Here is a 21,925-nt window from a genome sequence, read left to right on the forward strand (position 1 = left end):
TGACCCAGCAATTCCACTCCTAGGTATTTATCCCAGAGAAATTAAAATTATGCCCACACAAAGATTTGTACATGAATGCTCACAGTAGCTTTATTCATAATAACCAAAACCCAGAAACAGCCTAAATGCCCAACTAGTGAATGCACAAACAAACTGATACATCTCTGAATAAATTTCTCCATCTATAAAATCAAAGTGATAAAAGTATTTCAGAGGTTTCTTGTGAAGATTAAATAAGTTAAAATGCAAAGTACTTACTTGAAGGGTAATTGGTAAACAGAAAGCAATCAATAAATGTTAGCTATTATTTTGACATCTACAAGTTTTAAGATTTTTTGTTACATAAAATAGATTTAAATATTTTTTGCTGGCAACTTTGTAGATCCACCATCCCATCCCTGAATACTCTATTTTCATAACTGTTTTATGTGATATGGAAATGAAATCCTATCATGTATAAAAGTCTCTTTCAGTTTCCCTACTCCTTCTCTTCAATATGGGCCTTATCCTCATAATCTAAGATAGTTACCAAAGCTCCAGCCATCACAATCATGTTCTAGGCTGCAGGAGAGAAGAAAGGGCAGAAGGAGTCTCTGTTTCTCCTTTCAATTAGTTTCACTGAAGTATAACTTACATGCAGCAAAATTCACCCCTAAATTTTACAGATGAAGAAATTGAGGCAAAGTTAGAAATGAACTAAAATGTCCAAGGTCATGGAAGGGATACATATGGAGCTGGCATTGATACTTAGCCCTGGATCTATAATGCCTCTATCACAATGGTACCATAAATAAAGTTAAAAGACACATAAAAGAGATAGAAGATATTTTTAATAAATATAACTGATGAAAGTTGAGTAGCCACAACTCATTTGAGTAAATACCTGGGAGCACAATCCTGGATCATACGATAAGACTATTTTTAGCTTTGTAAGAAACTGGCAAGTTGTCTTCTAAAGTGGCTACACCATTTTGTATTTCTACCAGCAACAAATGAGAGAGTTCTTATTTTTCCATATTGTCTCTAGCATTTGTTATTGTCAGTGTTCTAGGTTTTGGCCATTCTAATTGGTACGTAGTGCTATCTCATTGTTGTTTTAATTTGCAGTTCCCTAATGATATATGATGTTGAGGAGCTTTTCATATGATAATTTTCCATCTGGATATTTCCTTTTCTGAGGTGTCTGTTCAGATCTTCCATTCACTCTTTAATTGTTTTCTCATTATTGACCTTTAGGGGTTCTTTGTATATTTCATATATTAGTTCTTCATCAGATGTATGGTTTGCAAATATTCTCTCAGTCTATGACTTGTCTTTTCCTTTTCTTAAAAGTGCCTTTCACAGAAATGGAATTTTTAATTTTCATGTGATCTAACATACATATTTTCTTCCATTAATTGTGTACTTGATGTTGCATTTAAAAACCCATCATGCTCAGTTGGTTAAGTGTCCAACTTTTGATCTTGACTCAGGTCATGATCTCACAGTTTATGAGATCAAGGCCAGTGTTGGGCCTTGAGCTGACAGTGCAGAGCCTGCTTGGTATTCTCTCTCCCTCTCTTTATGCCCCTCCCCACCCCCTGCTCACGGACTCTCTCAAAAAAACCCAAAATACAAGAAACCAAAACTCATCATCCTACTCAAAGTTTCACCACCATTTCTGGTGAAATAGAAATAGCACTCCCTACTAAACCTGCATCATAGCAAACTTGAATCTCTTGGAATCCCAAGGAGGATGACGAACATGCATCCATCTTGATGAACTGCTTCAACAAAGACATGACTTCCAACCCCAGTATTCTGCTATCCACTCCCTACCCACAAAAGAAAGCTCTGTCACTGTGGTTCAGAGCAGAGGCACAGGCACCTGGTGGCTTAGACTCACTATTAAGCATATATAACCAAACTGCAATGACCACACCTGAATCAACAATGTTGACATGTTCCTTTGCATCAAACCAGAAGAATTGCTATTGTTAAGAGCTCTATTGACAAGGTCATCTGAATGAATCCTTGGCCTACCTGCAGAGAACACCCTGTGGCCACATTCTCATGGCTTTGGCTGCCTCACCTCTTCTTTACCCACCTTCCTACATCCTGCTCTTCCCTTCCTTTTCTCCCGTCTGCCTACCACAACCAATTTTCAGGAGGCCAGCAGTGATGTGTCCGGATTCCAAGCAAATAGCCGTCAACAGCATGGAAACCATCTTGGGAAGGAGAGGCACTTCTGGATCAGATTCCAAATTTTGGCTTTGTTTGTATTTGTGTGTGTGGAGGAGTGGCAGACAGAAGGTAATCAATAGGAGCCCAGAAAGCCACGAATATGTAAAAAGGAAATGATTTGCCAACTAGCGTTAACAGATCTCTGAGTTCCTGAAGTTCACAGGCTTACACAGTACACACTCATGCCATTCTCCATGTCTCTGCCACAAGTTGCCCACTGGTAGATGTCCTTTCCCCACCAGGCTATTCTACGAAATTCATTCTAACCAGATTTTCCTCTAAAAACTTATTCTGGTTATTCATTTCTTCCTTTCTCCCTGCTGCCTACACACACATGAATATGATTCCATCTGGATCTTTTTCCCCTGGGGCAGGTTCAGGTGCAGGGCAAGGGTTTGGGCCCCTGGCTTTTTCCCACTGTATCCAATACACATCCAGCCTTAGTAACCACCCCAAATAACTAACGATTGAACCTTTACCCTGTGCCAGAAGGGACAGTGTGAAACATCAGAGAAAAGAAGCTGTTTTTAATCTGAGGAAGTCTGTGGCACCCTGGGAAAGGCTTTTGGCAAATTGCTGGCCTTGTAGAAAAGAAATTCATTCTTCTTTGGAATGAGTGCCTCTAAGGTTGCTCAGAGATATGTATGGAAATAATAACTAGTGCTCTCGGCTGCCTGCTTGTCCATTCATTCCCTCATTTCTCCATCTATCGATCCATGCTTTCAACTAATATTTATGAAACAACCACAGTGTTCCCAGTCCATCTCTGTCCATTGAGGGCCTCATGTTAGTCAGATTCCCAGGTGATTCACATGCATATTAGAGTTTGATAAACACTGGTCTAAGGCAGTATTTCTCAACAGTGCACTATTAACATTCTAGGCCAGATAATTCTTTGTTATGTGGGGCCATCTTGTGCTGTGTAGGATATTTATTTAGCAACATGTCTGGCCTCTGCCTACTAGATTCTGGCAGAATTTTTCCCCTCGTTGTGACATCAAAAATATCTACAGACATTGATAAAAGTCCCCTGAGGGGCAAAATCATATTCCCTTCCCCAATTAAGCAGTACTGGTTTAGAAGACCCTAGGTCAAATCCCCTTAACATGAAAATGATTTTTTTTTTCTTTTCTATTGCAAAAAAAAGAGAAATGTAACAAGTTTAACTGTTACATATTGTCTCAAAATAAGTCCAACCAAGATTATGGGTGCCTTTTTCAGAAAGATAAAGTACACATTATTGCAACTAATAAAACAAAACAACCATCATTTGGAAAAATACAGTTTGCAAGATTCTCATGACCTTTTAGGCAAAAATCTTCCAAGTTTTCTATATTACTACTAAGGAAAAAGAAGGGCCTGACATTAAATATGACATACACGAGGTCAAGGACTTAGCATTGGATATCATCACTGCCAACTATATATTTGGACCAGGTGCAATCAAATTATGATCCATATAGAACACCTTCCATGTTGAAAAAGATGGATAATGTGTGCATAATGCCACCCTCAAATAATGGAAGTGGTGGTGAGGGAGGACAAGTCATGTTCAAAACCAGCTATTGGAAAAATAAGTGAATAAAACAAGCAGAGGCTGAAACCAGTATGGTGACACCTAAACATTGTACAATTTTGTTGATGTAGGGGAGGAAATGTCGGCAGAATAACTCTTCTGTTTCTTTGCCTCTTGGTGTCAGGAAATGTATGTCTCGTTTATTTTAATTACTATTTTTTTAAAAATAGCCCCCCCAAAAAAAAGATAGGCGCAACATAGGAAATAATGACTCCTGATTTTGGCAAGTGCCTCTGACAAGTAAAGAAAGAAACAGGGTAATTTCAGCTCTTGAGAAAATAACGCAAAGCAATAAGAGCGCTCAGGCTCAGTTTGGGGCGGTGGGGACAGTGGTTCCACTTCTGAAGTTCTGAGCTAGGCTGGGCTGAGCTAAGCTCAAAGATCAAGGCTACAGTAGGGAACACATGTAAAGTTTATGACACCATTGGCCCAGTCCTGCCCTCAAATATATCCATTTTTACTGGTTCCATTTTGCAGAAGAGGCATTTAGACATTTGGCAGCTTGCCTGAATGTTTGTAGCCAATAAGTGGTACAAGGCAGAAAAGCAACCCAAATCTCTGGGGTACAGATTGGCGGTTTTCTTTCTGCAACACCATAATAACCTTGTTTTAGTTTCCTGTTGTTGCTTTAACAAATTACTGCAACATCTTACAATTCTGGAGGTCAAAAGTCTGAAATGAGTCTCACTCAGACCTCATTCTCTCTCACTGACGCTGACCCCATTCTCCTGTTGCCACTTGTCCTGATTCTGATTCTCCTGCCTTACTGTTATAAGGACCCTTGTGATTACATTGGGTTTAACCTGAATAATCCATAGTCATCTCCTCATCCCCAAATCCTTAATTTAATCAGATCTTCCAAACACCTTTTACCATGTGAAGGAAACCAGAATGTGTCACCCCAAAATATGTCTCTTTGACATAAAAATTATTTCGAGCTGAAGGCAATTAAGAATGCAGGGAAAACTCTCTCTATCCTCCCTTTTACTGACTAAACACAGGTTATAAATTCCCCTTTCACTGGAGACAGATGCTTATCAGCCCAGAGATGGCACCAGAGAAATCCGCAAACAAAACTTATTCCATTAGTTCCCTCCCGTATATTTATCTTCCCATGGTTTTCTGTCCTTGGAAGCTTAAAAATGATTTACTTTGTCCTGTCCTTTCTCTACAAATTTCTTGTTCTTTGTTAAAGATGTATATAAGCCAGAATTTTAAGATGCTGCTTTTAGTTACTTTTCGTTAAGGTTTCTCCTGAGTGATGTGCACTGCACAGGTTAAAAAACTGTTTTCTTCTTGTTATCTGTCTTTTTGTTAAAGAGTCCCAGCTAAAAAACCAACACGGGTAGAAGTCAACTTTTGCCACCCTTATACATGTAAGGTAACATCTTCTGGGTTTCTAGAGATTAGGGCATGAACATCTTTGAGGCCAAAACTGACCACACCCCCTTAGGAATGCCAGTCACAAGAAGGGCTTCTGACAATCACAAAAACAACATTTTTAAAAATCACTGACAGAGGGGAAGAAGAGAACAGTAATAGAAGGAGGCTTCGACAGACTCACAGGATCCATGTCACTGAGGGAGGCTCAAAAGCATAGTGATGTCTACTTCTGATCCTGGCTATACATAGAATCCCTTGAAGACCTAACAAAAAAAGCAACCAATGCCTGGATCTCAACTCCTAGAATTGCTTCAATTAGTGTGGGTAAACCTGGGCATCAGCATTTTAAAATCCCCCCCCCCCCAGGGGATTAATAACTCAGATTCTGGAATCAGACTACTTGAATCCAAAGGCCAGATTCACCTCTGTAGGCTTGATCTGAAGCATATTATTTAACTTTGCCTCAGTTTCTTCTATAAAATGGGAATTATTCCATTAATAGAACTACTTTATAAAGCTGAGGATAAACTGACCTAATGCTAGTAAAGTTCCTGCCGCATAGTAGGTACTGCATAAATGTCTCAAAGCTCTCCAGACGGCTATCCTTCCTCCTCAGGCTGGTGCCCACTGTGATTTCTGTGCATGTCCAGGATGTGAAGAGCGGGGTCAGGAGGCACCACAAGCCTCCTGTGATGGGCTCTGGAAGTGCTTCCCCCAATGTGCCAAGGGAGGGGCAGCAGTAGGAGTGGAGTTGCAGGAATGCATAAAAATTAGACAAGTGCATAAGAAGAAACAACCAGAAAGGCTGGAGTGGAGGTGGAAGAGGTGTGATTGGTCCATGCAAGTTAGGAGGAACGCTCAGGGTCCGGTGATGGTGATCAGGGTTTCAATGTCTGCTAGAGCAGTGGTTCTCCACACAGCCACCACAGCAAAACCAAGAACAAGAACAAGAACAACAAAAGAACAAGAACAAAGAACAAGAAAAAGAACAAGAACAAGAAAAACACTTAGAGCCTCTGGTTCCCATGCAGAACAATTAAATCAGAATGTCTGAGGGTGAGGCCTGGGAATCCTCTTTCTTTCTTTCTTTCTTTCTTTCTTTCTTTCTTTCCTTTTTCATTTTGTAAGCTTTCCAGATGATTCTAGTTAGCCAGAGTTGAAAGCACTGGGCCCTTCTCATAAACCTGCCATCTAAGGTTAGTCAGCCTCACCTACCACAACGTGAAGTGAAGTGGAGAGAAAGGCTCATGGTGACAGGATTCCTATTCTATGCCAACACACCTGACATGCACCAATGAATTTAATCCCACAATTATTATCACTGTGTTAGAGATAATAGTAAAGAGGTGCATTTCATAAGAACTGTAATGTGATTATAGTGTCATGACTGAACCCAAGACTCAACCCCAAGTCTATGTCCAAAGGGACAATGGAAGAAAAATGACCCTTTAGAGAACCCACCACTCTAGGAGCCAAAATAAAGTCCTCTCGATTCCATGAGAGGAATCATTTAACCAGACAGAGACTTGAAAAGTTAACTCACTTCCCAAGTCCATAAGCTTGTAAGTGGAAAAACCGGAATCTTGACTCAAGTCTGTCCACCTCTAATCCTCACCCTCTCTTCCATCATTTCTGCCCTCCACACCTCAAAAGCTAATTGTTACAACCATAACAAGAATCATTCACTGAATGCTGGCTGTCTCAAACACTGTACTGAGAACTTGACATGTATTCTCCAAGGAAAATCAAGTAAGATGACTGGGACATATCAACAAAATAGTTAATATAGGGGGTAAGGGGCAGCACCACTTGGGAGGGTTAGAAATGCAGCTTCTCTGGTCCCACCCCCAACCTGAGTCAGAATCTGCATTTAAAAAAAAAATCCCCCAGGGAATTCATCATCGCATTAAAGTTGGAGAAGACTGGGATGACTGGGTGGCTCAGTCCCTTAAACATCTGACCTCAGCTCAGGACTTCACAGTTCGTGGGTTTGGGCCGGGTCGGGCTCTGTGCTGACAGCTCAGAGCCTGGAGTCTGCTTAGAACTCTGTGTCTCCCTCTCTCTCTGCCTTTCCCCCACTCACGCTCTGTCTCTCAAAAATAAATAAACACTTAAAAAAATTTTTTTAAGTTGCAGAAGACTGCTTTAGGTGGTTTTTATTCTGCTTTTTATCTTTCCAAAGAGTTGTTTTGGTGATGTGTAGGCACGGCCTAAGATTCTCCATTTACCAGACCTTACAAGGCTCCAGTGAACAATACACAAGGAAGCAGCTGCCTGCATTTGGTGGTTTACAATGCTGTCAGGAAGGGCAGAGGACCCCAAAACACCCTTTCCCCAGTACAAGTCTTTCCTTGGAGTCTCCCAGGGTGTCGGTCTCTAGATGCACACTGTTGGATTCCAAATACCCTCAGCAAGAGGGTCACTCCTTAACAAGACAAATTACACTGAAAGTGAGATTCACTAATAGCTTATGAAAGCCACAATGGGACAAAGCAGTGTTTCTCAAACTCGCGTAATATGCAAACATTTTAAAAGTAAAAAAAAAAAAAAAAAATTTCTTTCCAGAGCCACTATGTTGCCTTAAATTGTTTTTATTATAAACTTTCTTACATAGTAAAAATATATATTTGGACAATTATAAAAATAAACCAATTTACAAATTAAATATAATAAAAACTACAAAACCAACACAACCAAATAAACAAATAAAATATAATAATTACTTCTGCTAAAATAAATGGACTTTCACGGCATGACTATCACAGTGACAGCTCCGGTATATTCTTTTTGGTTCAGAACATGTATATTATTTTGTCCCCCAGTTGACTCAATTTTCTATTCAAATTAAATTCCACTGAAAGGCTGTTTGGCATGTTAAGTCCATATTCTTTATGCATCAACCCTTGATAATTAAAGCAGTGCTTCTTGCCTGTCACAATCCTAAATAGAAATGTAAGCTGCAGCACAGATATCATTGGTTGAACTCCGATATAAGATGTGTATGCAGGTGATCTAGGAGATGCTAATAATATTTCTCAGTTCTTGTTGAAATGAAAGTGCAGAGTTAGATTATTATAATAGAAAGTTTATAGACCTTTTTCTCTGCCCACAAGAACATGTCGGCAGATGCCTAGGAATTATCAACTCCAATTTGGGAAATGCTGGAATGAAGAATTAGGAAGAACTGGGTGCCTGGGTGGCTCAGTTGGTTAAGAGTCTGACTTCGGCTCAGGTCATGATCTCCCAGTTCATGGGTTCAAGCCTAGTGTTGGACTCTGTGCTGACAGCCTGGAACCTGGAACCTGCTTCTGATTTTGTGTCTCCCTCTCTCTCTCTCTTCCCCTCTCCCCCGTGTGCTCTCTCTCTCTCTCTCTCTCAAAAATAAACATCAAAAAAATTTTTTAAAGAATTAGGAAGAACTATACCTCAATAGTTAATGGGGGGAAATTCCTCTTTATATAAATATTTCAGCTAGTAAATGCAGAAGAAGTGATAGAATTTAGAATTCACAAGCCCTAATGAATTAATAAACTCAGCCACTAATAAACAAAGATGGCTAAATACAAATCAAAACCACAATGAGATACCACCTCACGCCTGTCAGAATTGCTACAATTAACAACTCAGGCAACAACAGTATTGGCAAGGACGCAGAGAAAGAACCCTTTTGCACTGCTGGTGGGAATGCAAACCGGTGCAGCCACTCTGGAAAACAGTATGGAGGTTCCTCAAAAAATTAAAAATAGAACTACCCTATAAATCATAAATTGCAGTACTAGGTATTTATCCAAAGGATACAAAAATGCTGATTCGGAAGGGCACATGCACCCCAATGTTTACAGCAACACTATGAACAATAACCAAAGTATGGAAAGAGATCAAATGTCCATCGACTGATGAATGGATAAAGAAGATGTGGTATATACACACAATGGAATATTACTCGGTGATCAAAAAGAATGAAATTTTGCCATTTGCAACAACGTGGATGGAACCAGAGTGTATTGTGTTAAGCAAAATAAGTCAGTCAGAGAAAGACAAATATATGATTTCACTCATGTGGAATTTAAGAAAGAAAACAGATGAACATAGGGAAAGGGAAGGAAAAATAAAATAAAAACAGAGAAGGAGACAAACCATTACAGACTCTTAAATACAGAGAACAAACTGAGGTTGTGGTGGGGTGTTGGGTGAGGGCATGGGTTAAATGGGTGATGGGCATTAAGGAGGGCACTTGATGTGATGAGCACTGGGTGTTGTATATAAGTGATGAATCACTAAATTCTATTCCTGAAATCATTATTACACTATGTTAACTAACTTGGATTTAAATTTTTAAAAAAATGGTTGACATCCCAGAGAGATAACCTGACAAGGTGTGCCTGAAGTATTCTTGCAAAAAAAAAAAAAATTAGCTTCGGTGTGATTCAGCCTCTCTATATAATTACCAATTGATAGGACATTCAGGGGCAGAGGAGCATGTCAAATGATATCTTAGGGATACAACAGTAAAATCCAGATGATGCAAAATTATACAGGACAAACTAGTTTCTTCAACAGATAAATTTAAGAAAAACAGAGGTAAAAGGAGAACACATATACCAATAGAGAGTTCTGAGTGGTATCTACAATTGTGATGTATGGACAATATTTAGATCTTAATTCAAATAAAAATAATTCAGGATTTTAAATTTCACAGGGGTAATAATAGCATTGTGTTTAAGTTTTTTAAAGAATCTTTATTTTTTAGAGATACACACTGAAATATTATGGACCAAACATATGACTTGAATTAGTTTCAAAATTGTAATGGTTGATTTTGTGTTAAACTTGCTAAGCTCATGATACCCAATTTTTAGTCAAACACCATCTAGATGTTGCTGTGAGGGTATTTTTTAGACAGAATCAACATTCAATATTTAGACATTGAATAAAGCAGATTACCCTCCACACGGGGGGGGGGGGGGAGGGGGGGCAGTGGAGAGTTCATCTAATCATTTGAAAGCTTTAAGAGAAAGGAAGTAATCTGGCCTCCAGATTGTTTTCCCAATAGAAACTGCAACATCAACTCTTCCTTGGGTCTCCAGCCTGCTGGTTTAGGACTTCAGATTTCAGACTTGCCAGCCCCCATAATTGCAAGAGTCAATTCCTCTAATCTCTCTCTCTCTCTCTCTCTCTCTTTCTCCAACCCCATGTATTTGTATATACATATACATACATCCTTCTGGTTCTGTTCTCTGGAGAATTCTAACACAAAAATAATGATTTGGGGGAGGAAAAATATGGATTAGGAAATAGATAAAAGAAAATTGGCTATGAGTTAGTGATTGTTGAAACTAGGTAACAAGTATGTTATACTATTTCTTCTACTTTGGGATCTTCTTGAAATTTTCCATTTGAAAACTTGGGAAAGATGAAAATAAATGGAAAAGTCAAGCAGAGACCCAGTTTTTCTGTCACTGAGCCTGACAACATAGCAGCATGTTAGAAATCAAGGCTGTCCTGATTTAAATCCAAGGCTGTGACTGCAAGACTCAAAAAGGAGAAATGAAAGCTGGAAGGGCTTGGCCTTGGAGGTGACTCTTCTCTTGATCATGAACTTCCAGTCTAATTTACACTGCACCTCCTCTGGCCCTCAGTACCTGCACATCCCTTTACCACAGCACTTTCTTGCACTTTTACTCTCAATCTCTTCTCACTAACCAGGAGTTCCTTACTCATTCAAGCACCAAGCTTGCATTAAAAAATGTTAGATCAATAAATCTAAGCAATGCCTATGCTTTTTTTAAAAACTTTTTTTAAGTTTATTTTTGAGAGAGAGAGACACACAGAGAGACAGAGCATGAGAGGCGGAGAAGCAGAGAAAGAGGGAGATGCAGAATCCGAAGCAGGCTCCAGGCTCTGAGCTGTCAGCACAGAGCCTGATGTGGGAACCGAATTCACAAACCATGAGATCAGGATGCTTAACCAACTGAGCCACCCAAGCGCCCCTAAGCAATTCCTACTCTTAAGCCAACTCATGCTACTGCTTTCTAGCTCTTATTTTCTTCTAATTGTTAGAGCCTACCACTAAGTGCTCTATTTCTAATTTCTGCACATGCTCTGGTTTTAAATAGTCCACCCTCACCACCAAAGGGAGTGAATTTTGGCATTCGTCATCATAGAATTTTGTAAAATTAACCTTCAAAATCCCATTTCCTGGGCAAGAAACAAAATCCCATGCAACAAGTAGCCTAACTTGCAGTGCTTTTTTTCCAACTTCTTAAAAAGCAAAAGCTCTCTAACTCGTAGGATCTGTTACGAGAGCCATTCTTTTACCCAGCTTTGCCCCTGAGGTGGCATAATTTCAATGTGAATATTCATTCCAATGGGCTCTTTCTTTGGCTTTGTCATTGTATTCTGCATGGTTTGGGAATAAAATCATTGATTTCACAATTGGAGTTAAGAAAATCCTAGAATATCCCATTTTACAAATTAAATAAGCGAAAAAAAATTGGCCCAATGCCAGATTTTATTTTGAATCAAATGTGTACAGGAGAGAGAAACTAGGAAAAGAAAAAAGAAAAAAAAAAGAAGAGACAGAAATAGGCATCTCTGATAGGCATCTAAACTCTAGCCTCCTCTAGAGGCGCTTGGGTGCCTCAGTCAGTTAAGTGCCAACTTTGACTAAGGTTATGATCTCGAGGTTCAAGCCCCACTTTGGGCTCTGTGCTGATAGCTCAGAGCCTGGAGCCCAGAAACTGCTTAGGATTCTGTGTCTCACTCTCTCTCTGACCCTCCCCTGCTCATTCTCTGTCTCTCTCTATTTCTCTCTCTCTCTCAAAAATAAATACAATGTTAAAAAAAAATTAAAAACAAAAAAACTCTGGCCTCCTCTAAATTCACATTCAGACAACAAAAAGTGGAGAGTTTTGTAGTTCGCTATACTCCATGGAAAATGCTCTGACTCCTATACAAGAAAATGAGGGGTCAGAGTGAGTTGAAGACTCCTTCCCTCCTGCCCTATCCCCTGTCCCTTGATTCACCCTTAAAGTCATTACTTCAGCCCAAAGAAATATCCACCTTTGTTTCTGCCTCCACCTTACAGAAGGGCAGGGCACAAGGTCATGACAAACCTCAAGGTAAATGAGAATGAACATAGGGAATAAAGAAGAAAGAGTAAATTTTTCTAGGCTGGGCTGCCAGTGTCTGAGTTGAGTTACATGTCCATGAAAAACAGCAAGGCTTCGTGAGAAAACTATACACAAGCCTCATAGCCTTTGACAGAGATCTTAAAGGTCCCCAGAAAATATGTCAATAACCAGTGTTGACAACTATGCAAGAATGTCACCCACATTTCCAGTTCCTGCCCTTCAACACTTGGTACCACTTTGGACAATGTGATGTAGACCAAATTCAGCAGCAGCAACAACAACAACAACAACAAAAGTATAGGATACTCAGTGACATCTGAATTCTAGATAAGCAACAAATTTTTTTAGCATAAATATGTACTATATGTTTCATGTGTTATTTGAAATTCAAATTTCACTGGGTGCCCTGTGTTTTATCTGGCATCCCATGAAAGGATTTCCATTGGGTAAAGAACATTGCAACAGCTCAGGGTAGAGATTTCTCAAGCCATACCCATGAAGCTGGGGAAGAATTTGACACTGAAGTGCCACATGAACATAAGAGGAAAGAATTCAAGAATAGGTCTGTTTCAGGGTGCCTGAGTGGCTCAGTCAGTTAAGCATCTGATTCTCCATCTCAGTTCAGGTCACGATCTCACCGTTCACGGGTTCCAGCCCTGCATCAGGCTCTGTGCTGATGGTGATGGTGTGGAGCCTCCTTGGGATTCTGTCTTTCTTTCTGCCCCTCCCCTGCTTGTTCACCCTCTCTCTCTGCCTTTCTCTTTCTCTCTCTCTCTCAAATAAACTTGAAAAAGAAATATTTCTCTCCTCTCTCTGCCCCTCCCCTGTTTGTGTGCTCACTTTCTCTCTCAAAATAAATAAACTTGGGGGGAAAAGATAATATTTCTGTTTCTCCAAGCATGAAATTCATTAGAAGAGACTGACATGTTTCTCTGAGTAAGAGATCCCAAGTTGATTTAGCTGTGACTTCTAGAGTCAGACATACTACCGTTGCACCACAAAGTCACAGGCCATGACTTTTGAATATTTCCAGATCTATATTTAAACATCCTGTACTTTTCTGGGGGCGCCTGGGTGGCTCAGTCGGTTAAGTGTCCGACTTCAGCTAGGGTCATGATCTCACTGTTTGTGGGTTCGAGCCCCACGTCGGTCTCTGTGCTGACAGCTCAGAGCCTGGGGCCTGCTTCAGATTCTGTGTCTTCCTCTCTCTCTCTCTCTGCCCCTCCCATGCTCACACTATGTCAATCTCTCTCTCAAAAAATAAACATTAAAAAAAAATTTAAAATGAATAAATAAATAAATATCCTGTACTTTTCTGAATTATACCCTGGCTATTTATTTTTCTTTTCTTTTTAGAGAGAGAGTGAGTAAGGGAGAGGGGTAGAAGGAGAGAAAGAGAGAGAATCCATACTAAGCATGGAGCCTGACACAGTGCTCAATCCCAGAACCCTTGGATCATGCCCTGAGCCAAAATCAAGACTCAGACACTCAACCAACTGTGCCACCCAGGCATCCCTATCCTGGCTATTTATTAATCAAAACTGTCCCATTGCCTCATTTGTTAAATGAGGAATTTGATCTAAAACAGTGGTATCATCAGGTAGGCTACAGACCCCTGCATCAAGATGCCATTGTAAGAGGCCACCTGAACTGATATGTCTTTTTTTTTTTTCTCAGTCAATAGATACTAAAAGTATAGCCACAACCCAATTGTTGGATGGGGAAGGGAGAGATCCCAAAAGTCCTCTGATATTAAAAATGGGTCAATCTTGGGGCACCTGGGTGGCTCAGTCAATTAAGCGGCCAACTTTGGCCCAGGTCATGATCTCGCGGTCCGTGAGTTCGAGCCCTGCATCGGGCTCTGTGCTGACAGCTCAGAGCCTGGAGCCTGTTTTGGATTCTGTGTCTCCCTCTCTCTGACCCTCCCCTGTTCATGCTCTGTCTCTCACTGTCTCAAAAATAAATAAACATTAAAAAAAATTTAATACAAAAAAATGGGTCAATCTCTTATTTGCTAAGGTTGGAAGTATTGATCAATGATGATTTTCAATGTTTCTTCCAATCTCTTCATGATTCCTAGCATCAGAGCCACCAAATAATTGGTTCTTTGCTGGTTCTTCTGAAAATCAGTTCTGAACAAGTAGAACAAGAGTCGTGGGGCTCAAAGTTAGAAGGACTGATCATAAACAACAGACGTTGGTAATGATGCAAAAAAAGGGGAACCCTGTTACAGTGTTGGTAGGAATTCAAACCATGCAGCCATTTGGAATACAGTGTGAAGGTTCCTCCAAAAGTTAAAAATAGAACTACCCTATGACCCAGCAATTGCATTACTATTCATTTATACAAAAATACAGATTGGAAGAGGTACATGCACCCCAATGTTTATAGCAGCATTATCAACAATAGCCAAACTATGGAGAGAGGCCAAATGTCCATTGACAGAGGAACAAATAAAGAAAATGTGGCATACACACACTCACACACACACACACACACACACACACACACACACAATGGAATATCACTCAACTATCAAAAAGAATTAAATTTTGCCATTTGTGACAGTGTGGATGGAACTAGAATGTATTATGCTAAGTGAAATAAGTCAGTGAGAGACAAGACTAATATCATATGATTTCACTCATATGTGGAACTTAGGAAACAAAACAGATGAACATATGGGAAGGGAAAAAGAGAGAGAGAGAGAGGGAAGCAAACCATAAGAGACTCTTAACAACAGAGAACAAACTGAGGGCTGATGGAGGAGAGGTGGGAGGAGGGATGGGCTAAATGGGTGATGTGTATTAAGGAGGGTACTTATTATGATGAGCATTGGATGTTATATCTAAGTAATTAACCAGTAAATTCTACTCCTGAAACCTATATTACGCTATATGTCAACTAAATAGAATTTAAATAAAAATTTGGAAGGAAAAAAAAAGAAGGACTGGACATAAAGGTGGTCAAGTATGATGGGCACTATATTAATCTTGCTGTGCTCTTAATGGTTTAACAAATACAATATATCTTCTGAATTCCTGTTGGTACTTTATTTCTTTTCCTATAGTCACATACCAAAGTAATTTAGATGGGGTAATTTATAGACATTTTGGTCTCCATAAATGAGTTGTTAAAAATTTGCTTTATTTTTAAATTTTTTTTAATGTTTATTTATTTTTGAGAGAGAGAGACAGAGCATGAATGGGGGGAGGGTCAGAGAGAGAGGGAGACACAGAATCTGAAACAGGCTCCAGGCTCTGAGCTGTCAGCACAGAGCCCAATGCGAGGCTCGAACTCACAAACCACGAGATCATGACTTGAGCCAAAGTCGGACGCTTAACCGACTGAGCCACCCAGGCACCCCCAAAATTTACTTTTTTGTTAATTTTCACTTATCCTTACTTCAAAAGTATTTATGATGCACTAACCCTAAACCAGGTATTATATTCTGCTCTTGATGACAAACTACTACATACTACATTTTACAAAGAGATAAATGCAAAGAAAGATGAAGTCCCTTGTTCAGTGTTTCCTGATGAAGATGATGCTCTCAAAATCATATATATCATAAATTATATTTACGTATTTTAAATACCTATTTTAAAATACTAATAGATGATGTGAGATTTTTATGTCTTGGTCTAAAAAAAAATCGAGAAACATGACTGTAGCCACATTTACTCACTTTCTGCCTTTGACTGCAAATATAAAAGTCAATCTTGACCCAAAGATTTCCTTCCACTTAGAGCTTCCTACCTTAAAAAAGACTCTTAATTACTCAGAGGACTCTGAAGCACAATGTGTTCTTTGTAACTTAATTTGTTTGAATTGTAACCTATCCTGTTGTAATCCAAAACTGATGGGAGAAAAAAAATTTAGAACTGTTTTGGTGATTATATTTTTCATTATTTATTTAAAATGCAAGTTGCCTAGTTCGCTCAGTGGGTTAAGCATCTGACTCTTGATATTGGCTCCAGTCATGATCTCACGGTTGGTGAGATCGAGTGCTGCATCAGGCTCTGCACTGAGCATAGAGCCTGCTTGGAATTCTCTCTCCCTCTCTCTATGCCCCTCCCCCACTTTCCCTCACATGTGCTCTCTCTCTCTCAAAATAAATAAACCTTAAAATAAAACAAAAGTAAAATAAAATAAAATAACAAGAATTCCTTATGACTAGTTTTCCTTAAGCCTACCTATAGCACTGTCTACATGTTTCCTATGAGAAGACCTCACATTGCCTCCTCCTTTTAACGATGAGTCTTATACCAAGTCCAACAAAAACAAAACAGGTGAGGAAAGACAGCACCTTAAATCTGTGTGAGACTTTTAACACTTCCAAGCCCATGATCTGGTTAATTCCATGAAGGACGTTATGAAGTATGATCAGGAATGCGGGGAGAAGACGACTCACCTGAAGATTCATAACTGAGGTGTAACTAAACCGCCAGTCTCCTCTATTCCCAGCTTCAAACCTTTTTTTCACTGTTGCTCATTGACAGAAGTCAAAAAAGACATCTAATTAAAAGCGGACAAAAACATGTGATAAACCAGCAATAACAGGACTTTGGGGAGGGAAAGCCAACCAGAGACTGCCGTGCAAGAAAAATAATAAGCCCCACAAGGGCTAAAAAGATTTTTCAAGTAACTCCTTAGAATCTACTCGAACACAGTGAGGGGCCTCAGGGTCCTACACTGGATGGTCTCTTGAGGCCCCATCTAGCTCCCTGACACCACTATTCAGTGTCTGGTTGGCATCGCAGCTACACAGAAGTCAGATCACAATCCATCACCAGATATAAGGAGGTTGCAAAAAAAATAAAAAAGAAAGCAAGGCCAGAGATTTCTGGAGGCAGCATTGTTAGTCAGCACATATATGGTTTACCATTTACTTAAACAGTGTGCATAGATTAGGGCTTAATACGGAGGAAGCACCTGCAAAATACTCTACTTACAGTGTCTTACCTTATCCTCCCACCTATTCTCAAAGGATACAAATTACTGCTAGCCTCCTGGTATTAACAAAGGAGGAAACCAAGGCTTAGAAAAGATAAGTAACTTACTGAAAGGGTTCTAGGTAAATGGCAGAGCTGGGATTTGAAGCTGGTGTGGGTGACTCTGGAACCCATGCTCTTACTAATCTGCCCTTGCCCCTCCCTGTGTGCTTCAAGGACAATGAGGACTCCAGCATGCCTGGCCCAGAAGGCAATGTAGGGCCGAAGTGGAAATACGGGAAGATGGCTAGAGATGAGGCTTCAAAGGCTGCTCAATGTCAGCCAAAGAAGCTGCCATTCCGGCTGTAGACTGAGCTTCAATGGGAAGTGTCATTATCCACGACAGGAAAAGGAAAGGGTGAAAATTGAGACAAGTGCAGAGCACCTGACATATGGCTCCCCTGCCAGTATCAGGAAGCTAGTAAAAGCTTTGAAGAAAAGAAGTTACGTGGTGTAAATGGTATTTCAGGAAGATTAATCTGACAGCCACGCACAGACGGTATTAAAGGGAACAAGAGGCTGGAGGCAAGGAAACTGGTTAAGAGGCTATTGCAGACGCTTGTTTCTGAGATGACGAGTCTGAGTTGGAACAGAGCAGTGAGAACAGAGGAAAAGGGACAAATGTGTTACCCATGATGAAAGAACTGACTGGCCCAGAGGAGCTTCACAGCCAAGGCTATGGTCTGTGATGGTCTGAGGCAGTGTGAAGAGAGAAGGAGAAACACTACCAGCTGGTAGTTGCCTCAGCCCTGCACACTCAGGAACCTGCCTTTTCTGTCTCCTCACCAGACCACAAGCTCCGAAGACACAGGGACCTTTCTTGTTCCTGGCAGCTCCATACCACAGGCCAGGTGTTTGGTAGACTTAACAAATATCAACTGGCAGTCTGTTTCCTCTGTCTGGAACTCTGTTTCCACTTTTTCCTGGAAACTTCATGTAGGAAGGCCTTCCCGAAGGCCCAGCAAAAATGTTTCTTCTTCAGAGAGGCTCCCATGACCAATCAGCCAAAATTAGGTCCTCCAGTTTTCCTGCCCATAGAAAACCTTTCTTCACGGTACTTATTACAATGTGGAATTTTATATTTGTTGTTTTTTCATTTATTTATTTTTGTGGTTTTTGTCATCGGTGGTAGTTTCCCAACTTCCCCCACTACACTAAAAGCTCTGCAAGATCAGCATTTCTTTTCACCCCTGAGTCCCCAACAACCAGTACAGCACTGTCCCATAGAGATAAAATGCAAGCCATATATGTAATTTTAAATTTCCAGCAGCCACATCTTTTACAGTAAGAAGAAACAGGTGAAATTAATCTTAAGACTATGTTTTACTTAACCAAATATATCCAAAGTGTTATCATTTAAGTATGTGTGATTTATTGAAAAATTGATGGGATAGTTCACATTCCTTTTTTTTTTTCTTTGTACTAAGTCTTTACTTTCTGTATTTTACACTCATGGCACATCTCAATGGGGACTAGACACACATCAAGTGTTCCATAGTCGTGTATAGCTAGTTGCAACCATAATGGATAACACAGACCCTTGCAAGGTGTTTGACCTGTATTACTTACTTAATAAGTAAGATTCATGAGCAAGGGAAGGTGGAAAGGGAAAAAAGAAGGAAAAAAATGGGGAGAGGAAAAAAGACAGAGAAACTAACATTTGTCAGGTGTTTTACGTTAGGTTCTTTCATACATCAATAAATTATATGACTTATTTCTAACATCAACCCTGGTGAGGTAGACATTATGAAAACCATCTTTATTAACGGGACACCAGTTTATAAATGTCATGTAACTTGCCCAGGATTATGCTGTCTTTTGAGTGAAAGAACCAAGATTCAGAATGCAATCTTCCTTTCCCAATTGTGATGCCTGCACTCACAGAAGTCGTACATAACAAGTTTAGTCAAGCCCAGACTGTTATCTAAATCTCTCTTTCATCCAGATAAAACATCCCAGCGCTCCTATATATTGTTTTGAATCTTACAGACACTCTCATTTCAAAAGTGTGCTCTGATCATGGCAGGCTAACATGGCAGTCTCCCTTTTTCTCCTCCAGAAATGTTTTAGAGAAATCTTTATCCTATTTTCTGCTCTCCATTAGAACACCACTATGACCAAACAAAATTGTGGCATTTGCAGTACCCCAAATATGCCAAGCTCTCTAACATGCTTCCTAGCTCTACATAGGTTTCCTGCTACCTAGAACCTTTCTCCTTCACGCAGTTAACATGCATCCTACATGACTCAGTTCAAGAAAAAAAGAAAGAAGAAAAGGAAAAGACTCAATTTTTTCAGTCATCTCATCTCAGGCAAGGAATCTCCATGGCCCACTCTCCAAGTGTGAGGTCCCCCGTTTCTGTGTTCACAAAGCACTCACATGGAATTTTTCATACAAACCATCATTATACTTCTAAGGTCTCCCTCACTAGACTGAACTTCTAGAAAGCAAGAACTATGTCTTTGATCTTTATATCCCCATTGGCCAGCATTTGTTGAATAGGTTGTTAAACAAGTAGATAAAGAAATGGATGGATCAATGAGCATGCTCATAGCCCTGTTTAAGTACAAGAAGCAATACCTGGTACCACACAGCCCAAAGAGTTAAAGAGGACTAGAGTGCTCTTGCAATACCTGCATTGCACTCAGCCAGTCGTCAAGGTCTGGGTCACAGTAACAAGAGCAGATGGCATCAGATGAGCACCCAGTGATGCCTTCAACCATATCGTAAGAAACAATGTTTTAAGCTATGCAGAAGATGTAGCAAAATTGGGACTTACCCCACTGTTGGCTCCTGGGAGGTTAGAGATATGTGGAAGTCGGGAAATAGTTAGGGATGTAGTGGGTAGGAAGAAGCATCCTAAGCATCAAAATGTGGCCAGAGAGCCAAAGAGCCTAGGCATGCTAACCTGGAGGGACAGGGGACACGCAGTGTTGGTATCCATCTATCCCTCAGAAGGGAAAATGGTGGCAGACTGCACTGAGAAAAGTGCCAAACTGTAGGAACTTAGTTCTTCCTAACTCACAAGACCTTGGGCAAGTATTTTTACCCCTGGGGATACCTTGAAAGATGTTTGTAGATGGAACTTTTGGCTGCACCTGAGATTGTGGTCTGTAGTAGGTGTTGGGCCAGAGCTTCCAAACTTTGATGCAGCACACTTGTGTACGGGGTACAGTTGTGCCAGAGGAAAATACAAATTCCCACAGTCCCCGGAACAGCCAGGTGAATGTAAGGTAGGAACAAGGCTTATGGAAGCCAGAACCTACTCCCCAGTGCTGGACCATTGCCTAGGAATGAGCCCTCTCATCTGCATGGTATCATGTTCTATGTAAACTCTGTCATGAAAAAATGTTGTAAAGTATAGAGTTAGACTATAGGAGGTAAATGAGCAAGCTTCAGAGACTTAGGAATTTTAAAAATATTTCATTTTGACAGGGCCAAGTGAGTAGAGTGTACTAGATATGCAGTAGCCAGGATCTGGCCCAATAGTCTTGCAGGATTGTGAGCTCTCAAATGCAAGTACAGACCAAAACCAGCGGGTGCTCCCAAGAATTCGGGTGGAAGCTGGAACACTAGCTCATGGCACCACTGAAAGTAAACTAATAACAATAACCCACAAGAATAAGGCCCAGGTCCTCAATAAAGGCACACTCTAAAAAACCAACATATCAAGGTGAGTGACACTTCATCCCCCCCACCCAGTAGCCCATATTTCCTAATTGAGAGGAGAAGGACAGTGGCCAGAGTCAGCCCTACCACCACTGCCTGGCATCTCCCCACCTCTCCTCCTGGCAGAGTATAGCCAGGGAGAAATTAGTCCTTAGAAATTAGAAAGGCTCATGTAATTTATCATTCATGCCATCATTACAGCCTCATAAACAAACTGAAAAGTGAGGGGGAAGAGGATGTGATTGTCATTGGAGCTGGGCTTATTACCCCCATGCCCCACATTTAGCCTCCTGCCAGTGTTTGCTTGTCTTTTCAAGCACAGATCTGAACCCAGAGTTGGATACAGCTGGGCAGTCACATAACCAGAGGACCACAATACTAGCTAAAAGACAATTAAAGGTATTGGGAAACCATGGCTTCTTCTGAACTCTCACCACACTACTAAGCTGATCAGAAATATATTTCAAGTCACAGCAAATGGGCCTAGAGCTGTAGTAAGACCAGGATACAGGAGGAAGGCAAGAGCTGAATGTGGCAAGGAGGCCCTTCTCACTCTGAACAGGTGGCACACCAGACCCACCTCTCAGCATGGCTCTGACTGACATCACCCACCTGTGGATCTGAGTGGATTAGAGAAGACCAGACCCATCTGGCACAAAGTAATATGGAGTAAACAGCCCAAGGGTATGTGTGTACGTGCTGAAGCTAGTGAGGCACCTCACAGCCCTAGCCAAGGAAAAGCTAACATCTGAGATCTAAATAAGCCTTGCCAAGGTGGGGCAGACACCAAGAGAGAAAACTAAAATTAATCCCCACCACACCCAACCTCCACCAGAAATGCAAATGTCACCTGTACTCCATCTGTTCAACACTGCCAGTGGGGAGCTGAGCACATGCCAGAAGAATTTAGTCTCTACTAAATCCCAAATTAAAAGGCATCCAAGAC

The 21,925-nt window shown here is 40.5% G+C and overlaps 1 protein-coding gene across 2 annotated transcripts in view; it reads right to left on the reverse strand.

Moving 5' to 3' along the window:
* Positions 1-21,925, reverse strand: part of TMEM45A (transmembrane protein 45A) — a 79,383-nt gene that overhangs the window by 26,769 nt on the left and 30,689 nt on the right. The window contains exon 1 of one of the 2 annotated variants that reach the window (XM_047873982.1): positions 16,730-16,753. The exons of the other annotated variant lie outside the window; for it this stretch is intronic. The gene's annotated coding sequence lies outside the window, so the exon portion shown is untranslated. Of the gene's footprint in view, positions 1-16,729; positions 16,754-21,925 lie in introns of those variants that run through there. 2 annotated transcript variants of the gene reach the window in all.

Source organism: Prionailurus viverrinus, chromosome C2, assembly GCF_022837055.1.
Source record: "Prionailurus viverrinus isolate Anna chromosome C2, UM_Priviv_1.0, whole genome shotgun sequence".
NCBI classification, from domain to species: Eukaryota; Metazoa; Chordata; class Mammalia; order Carnivora; family Felidae; genus Prionailurus; species Prionailurus viverrinus.